Below are 15,927 nucleotides of genomic sequence, written 5' to 3'. Positions count from 1 at the left end.
CGGTACATTCAACATCTGATCTCCTCTCTTGGTTCATTTACAATAAACAAACATCACACGTGCTCGATCACCATATGTTGTGTGTGCAGGGGTGTGTGTTGAGGGGGCTTGAAAAAGCATAGATGTCATGCTGTTGCATTCAGATAATTTATTTTGATATTTCTTTCATTTTAAAATGCACATATTCATGTGTTCATTTTTTTAATATATATTTTTCTTATCTAGTGTCATGAAGACCTTCCTATAGTTCGCTGAACAAGTCTCGGCGTGGAGCGTGCTTTCCTGTCTGCCGGCCTTTGTCCTTGCATGCGCCGAGGTGTTGGATGGCCCCCCGAGTGGGAGTTTGCACGCTGTCAGCTGGTGAGCGCTCGCCTCCCTAAGGACACATGTACGCGCGTGGGCATGTATTACACGTTTGTTGTGTGGGTTCTCTCTGCAGACAAACATGTGGGTGTGGAGATGCACGCATCTCTTGCCTCTCCTCCCTCTTCCATCCATCCATCCGATTCTTTTTTCCATCTTTACAACTCATCACAAAGTTTCTGCAGAGTATACAGCACACACACACACACAAGAAATTATTCATGCATTTTGAACAGCCAACCATGGCCTCTTCTTGTTTAATTATTAAACGATGATATGCATGTAGTTTATATAGTTTTGATCACCTTTGCTACTTGCAGATGATGAGAGGAGTGGCATGAATATTGTTGGAAATAATAATGAACAATGTGTTATTGTTTACATGGGAATAATTATTTATACATATAATTATTTAGTTGAAAATGATGTTTTGAATTCTTGTTACATTTTTGTTGCATTTCATCACCCAATTTCAATGAGTTTTCATATTTTATCTATATTTCATATTTTTCCACCTTAACTTTTGTTTCTTTGATATTAATTACTTTTCAGACGGATTAGGTGTGCAATTTAAAACAATATTTTTGATTGCATTGGTATGTAAATGCATGAAGTTTCTCTTTTTTTAAACACAGAAAATTGTAGTTTGTGTGGATGTTGAGCGTGATCATTTATAGATAGATTAGTTTTATTGGACAATACAGACAGATAGATGTAGGTAGAATTCTCAATTTCCATATTTTAGCTAAGTATGGTGAAGGATAAAGCTGGATCAGTGAATTATAAAAAATGGTGTCGCACTATTTTTGTTTTATACCTCCTCCACTTAAATTCAGGTAAACAAAACTGGATATATTTTTTTAATTAAACAGTGAAGCTTAACTTTATAACAAAATGTACAATAGGAACAACAGGCGTGACCCTGTTGCAGGTAGAAGTTACAAACGCATGTATTATTCATGTTATGAAAACTAAGACATCTAATGCTGCACACCAGAAACACACTGCTGTAAAAGGCAAACTTATTTTGCCGCATTTGTTTTTGACCAAGCCATCTTTCAGCTTGACACGTGCTTTCTATTGTTAGTCCTTCTCCATTGTTCAGAGTTACTGTCGCTTTAAAGCATCGTTCTAATGAGCAATGTACATATATTTTCATACCCAACCAAGCAAAAGGCCTCACTAAGTGACTGATCAGGCCTCCAGTTGAGAGGCTTGTGTTTAACTTGTCCTCATTTCAATACATATATTCACAATGTACACATTCCACCGCCTGCCTTTTATCAAGAAAAGAAAGAAAGAATGAAAGACGGCCTCACAGGAGTTGAGCAAGTAGTGTGCTTGTCCAAGAAAGCCACATCCATGAGGTCTCTCTCTGGGGACTTAGGACAAAAGGCAGAACTGGGCCACAGTCTCCATCTGCTGTCCAACAGGGGAGCGGGTGAGAGTGTGAGGCCGTCGTGCGGGTGAAATTGTGACAATAAGGGGGAAAACAATTCCCATTTGGTAGGCCTGAAACCTCAAATTTGTGCCAAATTACATTGTGATGTGACCGAAATGTCACTTAAGTGCTCATTTACTGGACAGTGGCTTTTTTCATCTGGTCATATGTCCCTATATTGTAAATGTGCTTTCGGTTCATGTCTTTTTAACTAGTTGTATAGGTCACCGGAGGCCACTCTGGCTTCAAAAGGCCCCTCGCAGTCTCACCTCTAATTAGCAACAGTAACCCAGTATTACTGTATGTTGTGCGGCGTCACCCATAGCGATCACACACAGAGCAGCTGTGAGGTACTGAGCACCTGTCGGATAACAACAAGTGGCAAGTTATGAGGCTATTAATTGTTAATGATGTGCGCTGTCAATGTAGTTTGAGACTACTGTTGCATGGTGTAAATGGCCCATCATTTCACATTTTCTAGTTTGTGCCTGATCAAGTTAGATTCTATGTATAAACCGACTTTGCCATATTTAATCCCTGTGGAATGAGTGAAGGGCAACCAGCAACAACCAATCCTCACATTTGAATTTATTGCAAAATATACAATCACTTTTGCATTTAAAACCCCAAAAATATATTAATCAGAATTCAACTATGCACCACATGTAATTAATTATGATTGATATTTAAATTATTAGAAAGCCGGACTATTTTTACATATATATTTATTTATTTATTTATGCTACTGACCACACCCCCCATTCTCATTTTGACTTAATTTAAGCATTTCCTATATTGAAAAATGACGGTAGTGCCTCATTATTCTGTGAATTTCTCTTTAATTAATAGCTGTAGCAACAAGATAGATATATTTTTTTTGCCCAAGCTTGCGCTTGTTTGTCATTAATTTGAATTTGAAAGTTAGGACTTTGCAATAACAACAGCATTTCCTTATCAGTCTGAATCACCATAAAAATTATCCATGAATCTGGTCGTTGCGTAACACAAGTTGCTTACAAGAATTTCTTTAAGTGATAGGAGTATCAAACTTCAACAAATATCACAAAGGAAGTCTTGTATTGTTGTTAGAGTGTCCCAAGGCTAATGGCTTTACGTCTTCTAAAGAGTAGGTGTTAAACTATTTTGACATTGTACTTCCTGTGGTTTCTACAATGACAAGAGACCCATGGAAGGAAGAGGATCGTTTTATCTGCACGGTTCCTTCCATGAAAGATGTCTGTGGGCGAAGCAGGGTCGCCCAGCTCTTTGTTCTGGCAGGGCTTCAGCTCTTTGTGCGGCCCACCTTCAAAGCAAACGTACAAGGGTTCCAACATGAGGCTTCTTGGGTAACCGGGCCATTCAAGCCCAGCACAATGAGCCCACCAATTATCCACAATGCTAGGTGCTCCCCTGGAATACGTTACATGGCTTTTCGCAAGTGTGTGTGTATGTATGTGTGTGTTGGATTGTTTGCCACAACGACAAATAATCGGTGTAATAACGTATTGAATGCATAATGTTCTTTCTTTTCAACAAAAAACTCTGCACTGTATTTTCAAGACAATGGCAATTTTGTGCCTATTTGGAATGTGTTTATTAATTCATATGGGCAATACAACAGGTGACAAATTCGTTTTCTGAGATACAAGTACATTCATTCTCTTTGAGTTGTTCAAAAAATATATTAGATGGGCTATTTATTGGGACATATGTGTTTTTTTTAGGTGTGGCGCATATTATTCAACTCATGCATGCCATTGGGTCGTCTTATTTGAGGTGGGGTTTTCATCTTTTCAGGAAAGTGAGATGACTTGCGATTAATTGAGGCATCGGTATTTGTTTGTGGTTCTTTATTCATACATACAAGTAAAAAGGAAAGTGATGAAATGAAACATGGTTCTACTGAGGGTGCTGCTTTCATTTATTAAATTTCATTTATTGTGACAAGCAATGAATGAGGAAAACGTGTCTATTTGACGCAGTGACTGATAAGCAACCATTATATACATTATTTGTTTGTATTTGTATTCATTGTTATTTATATTGCTCACAAATCTGAAAACCTTATAAAAAAAACTGTTTGTCTTTACACTGGAAGTATTCCAAATCATCTATTCAAGTTTAACAGAGAAAGGGTTATTTATCATGTCAGGCACAACATCTATTGCAGGTCTGGTATTAATTGAATCAACTGAAAAACTTCCTTCTATTTTGTTGCAGGGCAGAAGCAATCTCAATATTCTGCAATTTTGAAAAGAAAAGCCAACCTCATTCGGATGTGATATGACCGGAGGTGCTTTTCCATCTTCTTTACACCTTGGAACATGAGAGCTCTATGAAAGAGGGTTCAGGAAGGTCAGTGCTTGTTCACTACTAACATACATGCATGCCTCCACACACATAAACAGACACGTAGGGTACGGGTCATTTTTACCACTGTTTGACAAGATTACCATAAAACATTTCATTACATAAATACATACGTTGAAGATCTTTAAGGGATTTTCTTGAAGGTTTTTCTTTAACCACAGGTGATCAATTGTGTCAAAAGCATTTTTTCCTTCAGCAATCCTTATTCATTCAAGCAAGAGAGTGGAAAGTAATTAAGTTGTTGTGTTTATTAAAGATGTGCAATTATTTGACAGATGCTATCTTGTAGATTTCTACCTATATTTAAATAATCATCAATTCAATTAAGGTGATATGAAATACTACAGCAAGTGGCATTAAAACAGCAGTACATAGTCATTTTTTGACCTGGCTACAATTTCATACGACCTTAATTTTTTCATAGTGTACAAAGCACCATGTCCTGTACTTGGGCAACTGTATACCTGAGGTGTGGCAGCAGTTAATATGAAATCATTTCTATTTGATTAGTCACCATTGCATTTTAAGATGCTGTATTTCATAAAATTAAAGCAGGCACTTAAGCTGTAAGAAATGGTTCCTGACACAGCATAGTCAGATGAAAGATGTGGATTTAGAGGCTGTCAGACTCGTATCAGTGGACCATGTTTGGTATAAAGTTTAAAAAAAAACACATACACACACATCAGTGTCCTCTCTGTAATTCTACTGCTATTGTATCACCCCCTCTCTCATGTATCTGTTTTCAGATGAGGGGATACAGTATATTGAAGCCTTTTTGCATGGATTTAGTTCCCTTTCAGATGGCCTCAATGGACTGCATGGCTTCCATGATGCCCTCCTCCCTCCTTGTCCAACTCCTAAGGGACCCTGACTCTCACTCCCAGTTTGAGCATGGGTGGAGCGCCTCAGAGTGGGGTAAGTAGGGAGCACACAAGGGTATCATGTTCTTGTGTCACGCACACACTCTCAAACACCACTCAAACACCCTTCCAGCTTGAATCACTTGTAAGGATTGACCAGCCTGAATGCAAGATGACTCCTTCTATAATTCCATTTTATTGTCGTTATCCCACATTCCATAACTTCCATCACTTTCAGGTCCACCGACCTTTTAATAGACCACTCTATTTATCTTAACATATTTCAGGGATTCCTCAAAACCTACTCTATATTGGCAAACTACAGAACTCATAACTTCTGCAAGTGACCAAAGGAAGAAAACTTCTTACTGCTCTGGAATTTATTTGTAATTGATCAGACGATCCTCATCTTTTTTTTTTTGCTGTGAAACGAGTCTTCACACACTTAAGGCTGTAGCACACGCTTTTCACTGAGAGTGGGGTTGTGTGTGGAACCCCTGTGGAGATCAGTGACGCCTCACTGACCACATCAATCAATCACACTCCCTCTGACTACCTCTGCATCGTTCTCTTTTGTATCTCTCGGTATGTTTCTGTCCCCAAACACTGTCTCGCCTCAGTAACTTTAATATCTGTCCCTCATTCCCACACGAGACATGGGAAAGTACTTGATTAACACACCCAAATGTTGTTTTTGTACCTCAATATTTTTTAAAACGTGTGACTAATATTCAACCGAGATATCTTTTACTAATTTTCATCCAGAAGATACTTTTTTCCCATCCCATTGTCTCTGTATGCCACATGCCCACAGGAAACGCCCTCGATTTTCTTATCCCAAACAGGATCAACTCCAGCAAAATATGGTGAAAGAATAAAGGCCAAAAGAATAAGCATCCACTCCCTGCATAGTGTAGAAATTCTGTCTATGCATTGCCCTCATGGGAGTGGATACCGCCAAATTCAGGCCATGCAGGATACAACATAAAGTGTCAGTTGTGACAACAATATGTGTAATCCTAAACTTCTTTTAACCGACACCCGTCTATAGTGGATGAGCGGATGCACTGCTCCGTCCCTTGTGTATGGAGTTTGCATTATCTAAAGTTGGTTTTCTTTGTCACGCATTCTAAAAGAATGCACGTTAGCTTAATTGAAGGCTGTAAATAGTCAATTGAGTGTAATTGTGAGTTTAAATTATTGTCTGTGTCTGACCAGGTGACCAATCTGGGCTGTGGCCCGTCTTCTCCCCAAAGTGAGATGGTATAGGCTCCAATTCACTAATGTGAATCCAAAGCCACATTTACACTAGGAAAGTTTGCTTCCTCTGGCAAGGACTTTTTTTTAATTGTAGTTTGTTTTTTTTACACCTTTATGTTTTTGAATGTAAAACACATTTAATCTTTCAATACTTGTATGACAATGACAACTTATTTTCAGGTTCATTAGATTTTAGAATATAAGGTTAATAATGTGCTTAGCATGTCCGTGACACAAACATCACAAATAAATGATCTTTTTGAAAGGAGTCACCATATTATAATACACGAAGTAGCCAGTAGACATGTTCGATCAGATGAACGCCACCCACCCACCCCTCTTTGCTCACCTTTTTCTACCTTTTCCACTCTTCTCTCTCCACCTGCCTTTCACCATCTAAACCACCTATTTCTCCCCATCCTCTTCATTTTCCTGGCCCCATCAATGCCCAACAGGAGGAACCCAATAGGAAATCAAAGTTTGTGAGTTTGTGCAGGAAGAATGGACGTGGGCTTAGCGTTACCATCCCCTGGGTGCACTGTGCTGAAAGAGGAGTGCAGAAAAGACTCTATGCCGGCACTGTGCAGGCCAAGCTTAATGCAACAGATTGTCTTTCCCTTTTCTTGTACTCTTTTTGCAGTCTTTTCTCTCAGAATCGCATCAGAAAGTCCCCATTTCCCCCCAACATTTTGGCTCTCCTTCCCTCTCAGTCGTTTCATGTCTATTTAGAAACTGCTTTGGATGCCTTTATTTGTATATGTGTGTGTCTTTGTGTGTGTGTGTGTGGAGGGAGGGGGTGTTATTTTCTGAGCTTGAACTCCATGTTCTATGTGTAGCAATTGACTCCTTGCCCTTTGTGATCTAAGGTATGGAAGTCTATTCAAGCATGTTAAGGAGTATTTTGACAAAGGCTGCTGCTGTGCATTGCTACATAAAGAATGAATAGTCCCATTCCACTGCAAAAAATGGGAGACAAAGTTGGAAACCTTCACGTGGTGTCTCCTGAGAGGCCGCTCGCTGCGGCCTGCGAATTCCAACAAATACCACTCAGAGCTGCCAACAAGGACCGTGGCACCCTACGTTTTTCATCCAGCCGGAGACATTTGACTGCCCCTCACCTCCGACTACCCCCCGGATGAAATAATCCGCGTTCCAGTGGCAGCTCTAGCGCTATCTGAGGGCAATCCTCAGGCGCTTGTAGTGCAACAACAACAACAACAACAACTGCAAAAATGGAACCTGCTTCAAATGATGCTCTAGAGAAGTGGTTCCAAACCAGCAGTCCAAGGACAGCTACTTGGTGCTGAGCTACAGATAAAACAAATCGTTATATCAATATAAAAGCACCTATAGATCATATTCGCTTTTAGGATCTGCTAACGCACCGATTATGCTTTCATTTTTTATTATTGTATACTATTATTATAAACTTTGTTAATGTTTCCCAAAGAGTGACCACTGGCTAATAGCAATAGTGGAGGAGCATAGAGTAAGAATTGAATTGAATTATAGTATTTTAATTATTCATGTCTCTATACAAGTACAATGAGATTTAAAGCTTTGCTACTAAGTGCACAAATGCAACAACAAAGAGACAAATAAGGTGTGGGGGAAAAGTGATGGGCCTAAATTACTATTAACTGAGTTCATTGTACCCCATTATCTATAATAATTAACAGGTAGAAGTAGTATAGTAAAGCTATTTAAACAAAATTTAAGGAAAAGCCTTATATTATCATAATAATTGGTATTCATATGACTATTGACCACACACTGATAATTATTTAGTTTTAAGCACTTTTTTTCGGTGGGAATTTGAAAACCACGCAACAAAAGTGAACCCTCTGCCTTATTAAAACCTCCAAACATTCAAAACAATGAACCTACTGGTAAAATATGATGTTTATGGGGAAAAAAATTAAATTACGTCAAAAAAAGATCCACCAATATTCACCTGCTTCTGTAAAATCGAATCTAGCAATTTACTATGATTTCTCTGTAAAAGTTGTGGTTTAATGTGGCTTCCTCGCGTATGGATGTGTGTGTGAAGCAGCGCGTGAGTGCACAGGGGGATAACTTGTGGATTGAAAGTGCCCCCCCATTTGGCCGCTCCTTCCCACCCATCCAAGATCAGCACCTCCCCGCCCGTGCCTGCCACTCCATCCCCTTGATTTGGAGAGACCGTTTTTCTTCGGGATCACAAAGGCGGCGAGCTCGGATTGCCGAGGCACATTCACCCACCCACTTTGTTTTCAAATGGTTTTGTTTAGTTGTGACACCGCAGACATCCAACACCTCCTAGGAATCGTCTGTGGGGGAGTTTAGAAGGCGAATGGCCGCTGCTTTCGAGGTGGTGGTATATCCAACCACCTTCCTTCTCATCCCTTTGGACTCTTACTTTGCCATCCACCAGCACTCTCAATTGCTTCCAGTTCTATTCCATTTTGAGTGTGTAAGTGGATTAACACAACAGGACCTGAAGTCCCAGGTCAACACAGTTAAGAAGTGGGCTGTTTTGATCTTTGGCCTCACTTTCCACTTTATATACTTTTCAGTTGGTGGATAACAGAGTGTCACGACGACAAACTCGTTTGTCTAATCCCTGACTCAGTCTACAAACGAAAATCATGTAGTCTTAGTCAGGTATAAGTCTGGCATTATCCAGTGTCTTGCAAACTATAGCCTGGGGGCCATGTGCAGCCCTTCTGTGAATTTAAAAGAGCCTCTTCCATCCTTTAAATGTTCTGTATGCAGGTCTAAATTACATGCATTCAGTTCTCTTATTCGGAGAAAAAAAAAACAATAAAAATGGATGAATATGGATGAAACACACAGATCATCTGTCATCTCAGCATTACTGATTATGTGAAAGTAATGCCCTTAGCATGTTTGTGTGTGCATTGAAACTGTCTGTCAATCATAGTCACAGTTAATTATTTTGTGTCCCAGCTGGGTGTGAGTGTGTGTCAGGAACTCTGACCCAGAGGACTGGAATAGGGTCTCACACACACACATACACACCCCCCACAAAGACTGTCCATTGGCCACCTGACAAATCACTTTTATTTGTCAGTGACATCAATCTTTCGCCAAAATTGAACTGTCAGAAAGAGTCAAACAGAAACTGTTCTTCAGAAATTTATGGTTGGCCTTTGAGTTCAGTTTTTTAGACATCTACTTGTGAAATTAATTTGTTCCAGAAGTGATATGGTAACTTTTTTGTAAGTATTGTACTACAAGGATTGGCTCCAGCAACCCCTGCAAGGCTTACGTATGGAAGTTGAATGAATGTTCCTCTTATCTGTTGTTCTGACTGTTGCCTTTAAAGCAGGCAGAGGTTTAAGGTGGAATATGAAGGAAAAATAAAATCAATGAAAAATAACATTGAAACATAATAAAAGGTCATCATTGCTGGTTGTGTTGAAAGAACTGCAGCCAATGATGTCACCAATGAAACTAAACTAAACATCACATGTGGCAAAATGTGTTTTGTCATGTTTACCCCTCATCAGTATTCCCCACCGCTCCCCAAAGCTTCCCACTTCAGACCCGATAATCTCATCATGGCCCCTCTAATTGACACCTTATTGCTCCCTGAGCGCATTTATTGCACTGGAGCGAAAAGGCACAGATGTGATTGTGCAAGTGGCTAACACAATAGCTTTCTCATCATATTTCTTTTTTCCCATCTTAAAAAAGAGGGTGACGGCATTTTCATTTTCATATCAGGTCCACTCTGATTTAATTTACCTTTAAATGGACGCTTGGAGCCAATAGAGGCAGACACGTTATTGTACATTCCTTTATATGGCTCCCTGAGGGAGAATACATACTGCTTTGATTTATGGTGTCATTTTGAATTCATGGTGCCATGGTTGCTTTCTATATTCTATATACAGTTGACCCTCAGGATATAAGTTTTTGTACGAGCATCATCACGAAAGAAAATAACTTTATATTGCAAACAAATTTACACCATACATGTGATGATCAAATTCTAGAAAATGATCTCTCTCGTTGTCCGAGTGTCTCAGAATCCCACCAGGTGGCAGGCCTGTTGTCTCTACTGTTTTTTCTTCACTAGTATCTTGGCCGCCCAGTTCTGGGGTCCTGCGTTCGAACCCAGGTCGCTCCTTCTGTGTGGACTTTTCATGTTCTCTTTGCATTTTGTGAACATGAATGGTTGTCCGTCTCCTCTACATATGTTTCCAACATAATATTATGCCATGTATGACAGTTCCAAAGGGAAAAATAAATGCTTTGCTGCAATGGATGAAACCCCTTCAAAAGTATTTTTGCGATGAAATATAATTGATAAAAATCCAGTCTTCCAACAATAGTGAAAGTTGTTAAAACTGCATTCATGCATTTTCTGAGAATGTTTCTCCTGGTAGTGATCATGTTTCATTTCCCTGTTAAACCCCTTCCTTCTCCTCCAAGAGGGTCTTCTCTGATTTCCAGGGTACTAATTGTCTTATCTACCCGCGGGCCGATTGAGGTGGATGAAAACATGACCTCCTCAGCCAGAGTGTGCTGATCAGGACTGATTTAAAAGAGGATAGTGTGCTTCCACACACACAACAGCTACACTGATCAGCCATGATAATACAAGAGGAGGATAAAGAAGAGCAGTGGAGTGGCTAACAAGTACCTTTTGACTTATTCCATTCATGACAAACAGACAGTCAGACAGAAGGGCCACATTGGGGGTACTTGAGTTGCCAACAAAATCCATTAGCCCACTCACATTTGCACACTGACTAGCTTCTTGATTGACAGTCAATTGTGGTGGGGGGTGGAGAATATTCTTCTTGTTATTTCAAGAGTATCCAAATTAATCAAATGGTCAGTTATAGAAAAAATAAATTAAGGCTACAAGCCACCCTGAAACACACCTATACAATAAAATATAATTTTCGACTATTTTTATGCAGTGTTATGAATTAAAATGAACATGTTGGGAAGATGAAACAGTCTAATAAAACACTTAGGATTACAGATAACACATTTGAAACTACTGCAACATGGGAAAGGATTAAGTCAACTTTTCAATTTCATATTCCATGGACACTTAGCCTCATAAGAATTGTGTAGTAATTATGAATGCAAATCTTTTTAACAGCATCACTAGACTCCCTAATATTAATCAATCGCAAAGTGTATTTTTACTCTTTTACTCAACTCCAGTGTTGCATAAATTTTTCACCAAAAGCTTGCATTAATAATAGTAGATTCAGTCTGCTGCTTATGATGCCAGCAGTGTGTGCCAAATCAATGTGTTATTGAAGCTTGCCAGAAAAATGTTCCTTTTCATTTCCTGTATGTCTCAATCAGGCATGCCCAAAAAGTCAGCATTAATTAGATTTTATTTTGTTTTGTTCAGTTTACCAAAGCTGGTCCTCTTTCTTTTATAGTTTATATATAGTAACTGTTGACAATTATATGCCCACAGTATATTTTATAAATCTAATTTAGGGTCTATTGAACCATAATCAAAATATAAATGGGATCAGGAGGGGACACGGCCATTGGGAATTTAACAAAATCGCAGGTAGGGGGCTAGCAAGTGAGTAAAATGAAGGTAAAGGTAAAAAAGAAAATAGGTGGGAGGGAGGATAGGTTTCGGGGAATGTGCTCAAAATAAACGGTCCCCCTTCTTTGGCCCCACGCTTGGCTGCTTTGGGACAGGATTGAGGGGGTCACAGCAGACAGTGGGGGCCTTTGTGGGCATTTCTCAGAGACTGGTGGCAAAGCAGCAGCAGAGAGAGGAGAATAGGCACGGCACCGAGGTGAAGACATGAAAGAATGGAAAGATCACACAAACGGCGAGACGCGGCAAGGGGGTAAGGAGATGGTGGAAGAAGCCCAAATAAGGAGGGGCCAAGGGGGACTCGTAGATCACTTTACTGAGCCGTGAATGCACCTTGAGGAGCAAATACAAGAGAGAAAGGAGGGAGTGAGAGGGAGTGCGACGACGACAAAGAACCAGAAGGTCAAGGAGAGCCATTCGATATGGAGAAAGGGGGGCACGCAAGTCGTAGGGGGGCACGAATTAGATTTGGTTACACTGCGGGAGAAGTCCAGTGTCATGTCCATCAAGAGGTTGTTTCACACATACAGGCTGTATTCAGATAAGACAGTGATATTTACAGTTTGGGTATTAGGTTATGCTCCCCTATTTGTGATATAAGAACAGAACTCTGCAACTAATTGCAATTAAATGAATGATAGTACATTATCACATTCACAGTTCACACACAGTGAAATGAAATAACAAATGACGTGCTTATTTTACAATAAATCATTTTAGGAAGGTGTTGGGTGTATTTTACCTTTGACTGGAATAGATTTCAACTTTAACCATTTAATCAGATATATAATATATCATTAAACAAGTGCAATTAATTTAATGGAATAATTATTTAACTGCAGTTTTTTTCCTGCCGTTTTGAAGCATGATATTAATATTTTAAACTGTCTAGAATTTTCACTAACTCGCTATAATATTAAATACATTTTTAAGCGTTGAAGCCAATTTTTTTCTTTTTACTGACTTTTTTGTCTTTTCCAATTGAGCTCAATTTAATCAAGAGGCACATAGCAAAACATCAGTATTGAGAATGAATGGATGAATTTCTTTGATTTCTAGAGCAAATTTCAGTGCAGTTTAAAGTGAGCTCATCTCTCAACACTTCAGTTCAGTTGGCATTTAAGTGTTCACTGCTTTTTGTGCCATTTAGTACAACCTCAACAAGTGCTGTCACAGTGAAAAATAAAAAGAGACAAAGATGGAACACCTTAATAAGTGTTGCACTCTGGAACTTTAAGTGCTTTGTTACACACACACGCACGCAGTCAGCAGTGTAGATCCCCAAGATGCTTCCCACCGAGCAGGGTCATGTCAGACATCAGCTCCCGTCGCGTCAGCTCATTTTCTCCCACAATTCTACACAAGCCAGGCTGTCAGCGCACCAAACTCCACAAGCGCCCAACCGCTACCCCCCTAAAACATTCTCTCACATTCAGTGGTGTGCACAGTCAGCGCCACATAGTAGACGATAAACATAGGAGACGGAATCCACGGGTGGTGTCCACCAGCCTCCGCTCCTCTACTGACATTAGTGCGGGCTCACCAATAAGACAAACACAACATCAACAGTATGCCAACTGAGAGGATAAGCTAACGCGTTTTTCCCTTTCGCTGACTTTTCCTACCAGGAATTCACAATTTGGCCACCTTACCACCAATCAGACCAGTCATCATATCATGTCAAATGTCAAAACAAATAATGATCCCTGAGGAGAGAAAAGCCCTTCACAAAAGTCATTGCCCGCCTAATGTCTTCCTAAAAAAAAATTTTCAAATGTCTTCGAACCATGAACAATGCATAAATAGATAACCAAATTGATAAATGAGTTGACCAACCCATAGTATGAAATAAGTCACATGATGTTTGCAACAGGTGTGATGTATTTTTCGGTTAGCAGCAAAGTTTACATTATAAGAGCAGAATTAGTGTATTTCTTCGATTTAAGAAAAGCGATTTGATCGGGTCATGGAGAGGAAAAACAAAAGCGAAATTCCTGGAGAACAGTATCTTGCTGGTATATTGCATTCTAATTCGTTATGAAAATGATATTGTGCAGATAACATAAGCATAATTGTCATCATCTGTGAACTGATAAGAGCCTTGCCACAAACACTGATAGAGTTCTATATAAATGAAATGCCTTAAAATGTCTAAACATTCTCATCGCACGTACATTTTTAAAGTTTATGATTTAATTTCTTTGCAGAATGTTCGCATGTTCGCCCGAACTTGACGTTTAGATGTGAAAAGAAACAGTAATTGTGCACCTCATTCACAAAGTTTGGAGGACATAATAACCGGCGGACTAGCACATTCTTCACAATATAGCTTTGTTGGCCATCCACCAATCATCCACTAGTCCATTCATCTAGAACACTGTAAAATGAACAATATCAAAAAAAAATTAATACAGATAAAACCCCTGTTTTGCTATGTTTTACAATATGTAATGCAAGGAAACAATATAAGGGTTTAAAATGTGCCAGTGAATCATCAGTGCGGGTGTGTGGAGTTGCCTCCCAGACAAGTCGCCATGGTGACAAGGTGGTCCCTGCCGCCGTCGGGTCTCGGCCAAGTTGGGCGCCACCATGGCTGGATGCTGGCAGACTTTGTCACAAGGGTTAGGGTTAGCAAAACAAACATAGAATACAAAGATGATGATATATTGTCAGAATAGAATAAATGAATCATATTGTCGCTGTGCTGTACTTTGACAAACATTACTTTAAAAGTAAGAGACACTCACTGTACATCTGTCTAGGAACATAAAGAAAGAAAACCTTGACCAAGATCACAGGAGAAGGCAAGTAGAATCAGTTTGAACATCCTGCTGTGAGAGGTCACGACCTCCATCAGATTCATTGTCAGTCAGCCTATTGTGCCCCACTCGTGTACACACACAGAAATGCACACCCACACCCACAACATTATAACTTATAGGGTCTCAATGACGATGATGGGGCGACAGTAGGGCGACATGGTGGCGCTGCACTAATGAGTGTTCAGCATAGTCATCCTAATAAAGGCATTGGAGGGCAGGTGAAAATGACATTGTCCCCTTATGTACTGTATATGTGCACCAAATTATGAATGCAATATGATTAGATGACTTTGATTAACTTTTCCCTTCATGGGCACGGTGGTTGACTAGTGAATCAGGCCTTCTTGTATGAAGCTTGTTCTTGAATACAAGTTCCTTTTGCTATTCCACAGGTAAAATGACTTCATAAATATATCCTCTGTTTCAAAACAGAAATTCTAAATACCATTAAATGTTTGTGTTGCACTTGGATTTTATATCCTCAGTATATAATCATCAGACAAACATTATCTTGTTACAGCTTTGAGGTCATTGACCTCTGAGTTCCCTAACTTCAGCAACTTCGTGTTTTTGTTTCTGGTTCAAATGTGACATCAGTTTCTACCTAAGAGGTTTCTAAGCGACTTTGATGGGGACATGGGGACATTGTTATCAGACTGCGACATCTAACGGGGGAAAACTAGTAATGCAGCAGATTTAGATACATAAACGTGAATTAATAATGCCAGCTGTCAAAAAGATTGACACCATTTAATTGGTGGTTAAGATATACATGTATTGATACAATATATAAAAAGTTGCTTTAAAGAAACATCATCGCCTGGCTTCTTTCAGGTGAAGTGGAGCATTTAAAGACAAGGTTGTATCTTGACTATAGCGAATGGCTCCGACGCAAAATGGCCGACAAATGACAACACTTGTACCCCATAACTCACACCATGCATCAGATATCTAGCTCTATTTGTGTGATATTTATTCTGTTCTTTGAAAGGTTGCCCATCCAATGTTTTGGCCCATCAGACATCTCATCCGTCCATTCATATCCGATCTTGAACCTCAGTGTAAGATATTGAATTTTCACAAAGCAATATAGTATTATTGTAAATAAAAGCTAATTCATAATTTGGGTTTTTATTTCTGTTTGTTTATTTTGAATCTATACACTACCAAAGACCTTTAACCGCTCATTATGAAAGAACGAAAACGAATATCACCAAA

The sequence above is a fragment of the Stigmatopora nigra genome, chromosome 22 (assembly GCF_051989575.1).
Source record: "Stigmatopora nigra isolate UIUO_SnigA chromosome 22, RoL_Snig_1.1, whole genome shotgun sequence".
NCBI classification, from domain to species: Eukaryota; Metazoa; Chordata; class Actinopteri; order Syngnathiformes; family Syngnathidae; genus Stigmatopora; species Stigmatopora nigra.
The sequence above is the reverse complement of the archived record's forward strand: the minus strand, read 5'-3'. Positions refer to the sequence as shown.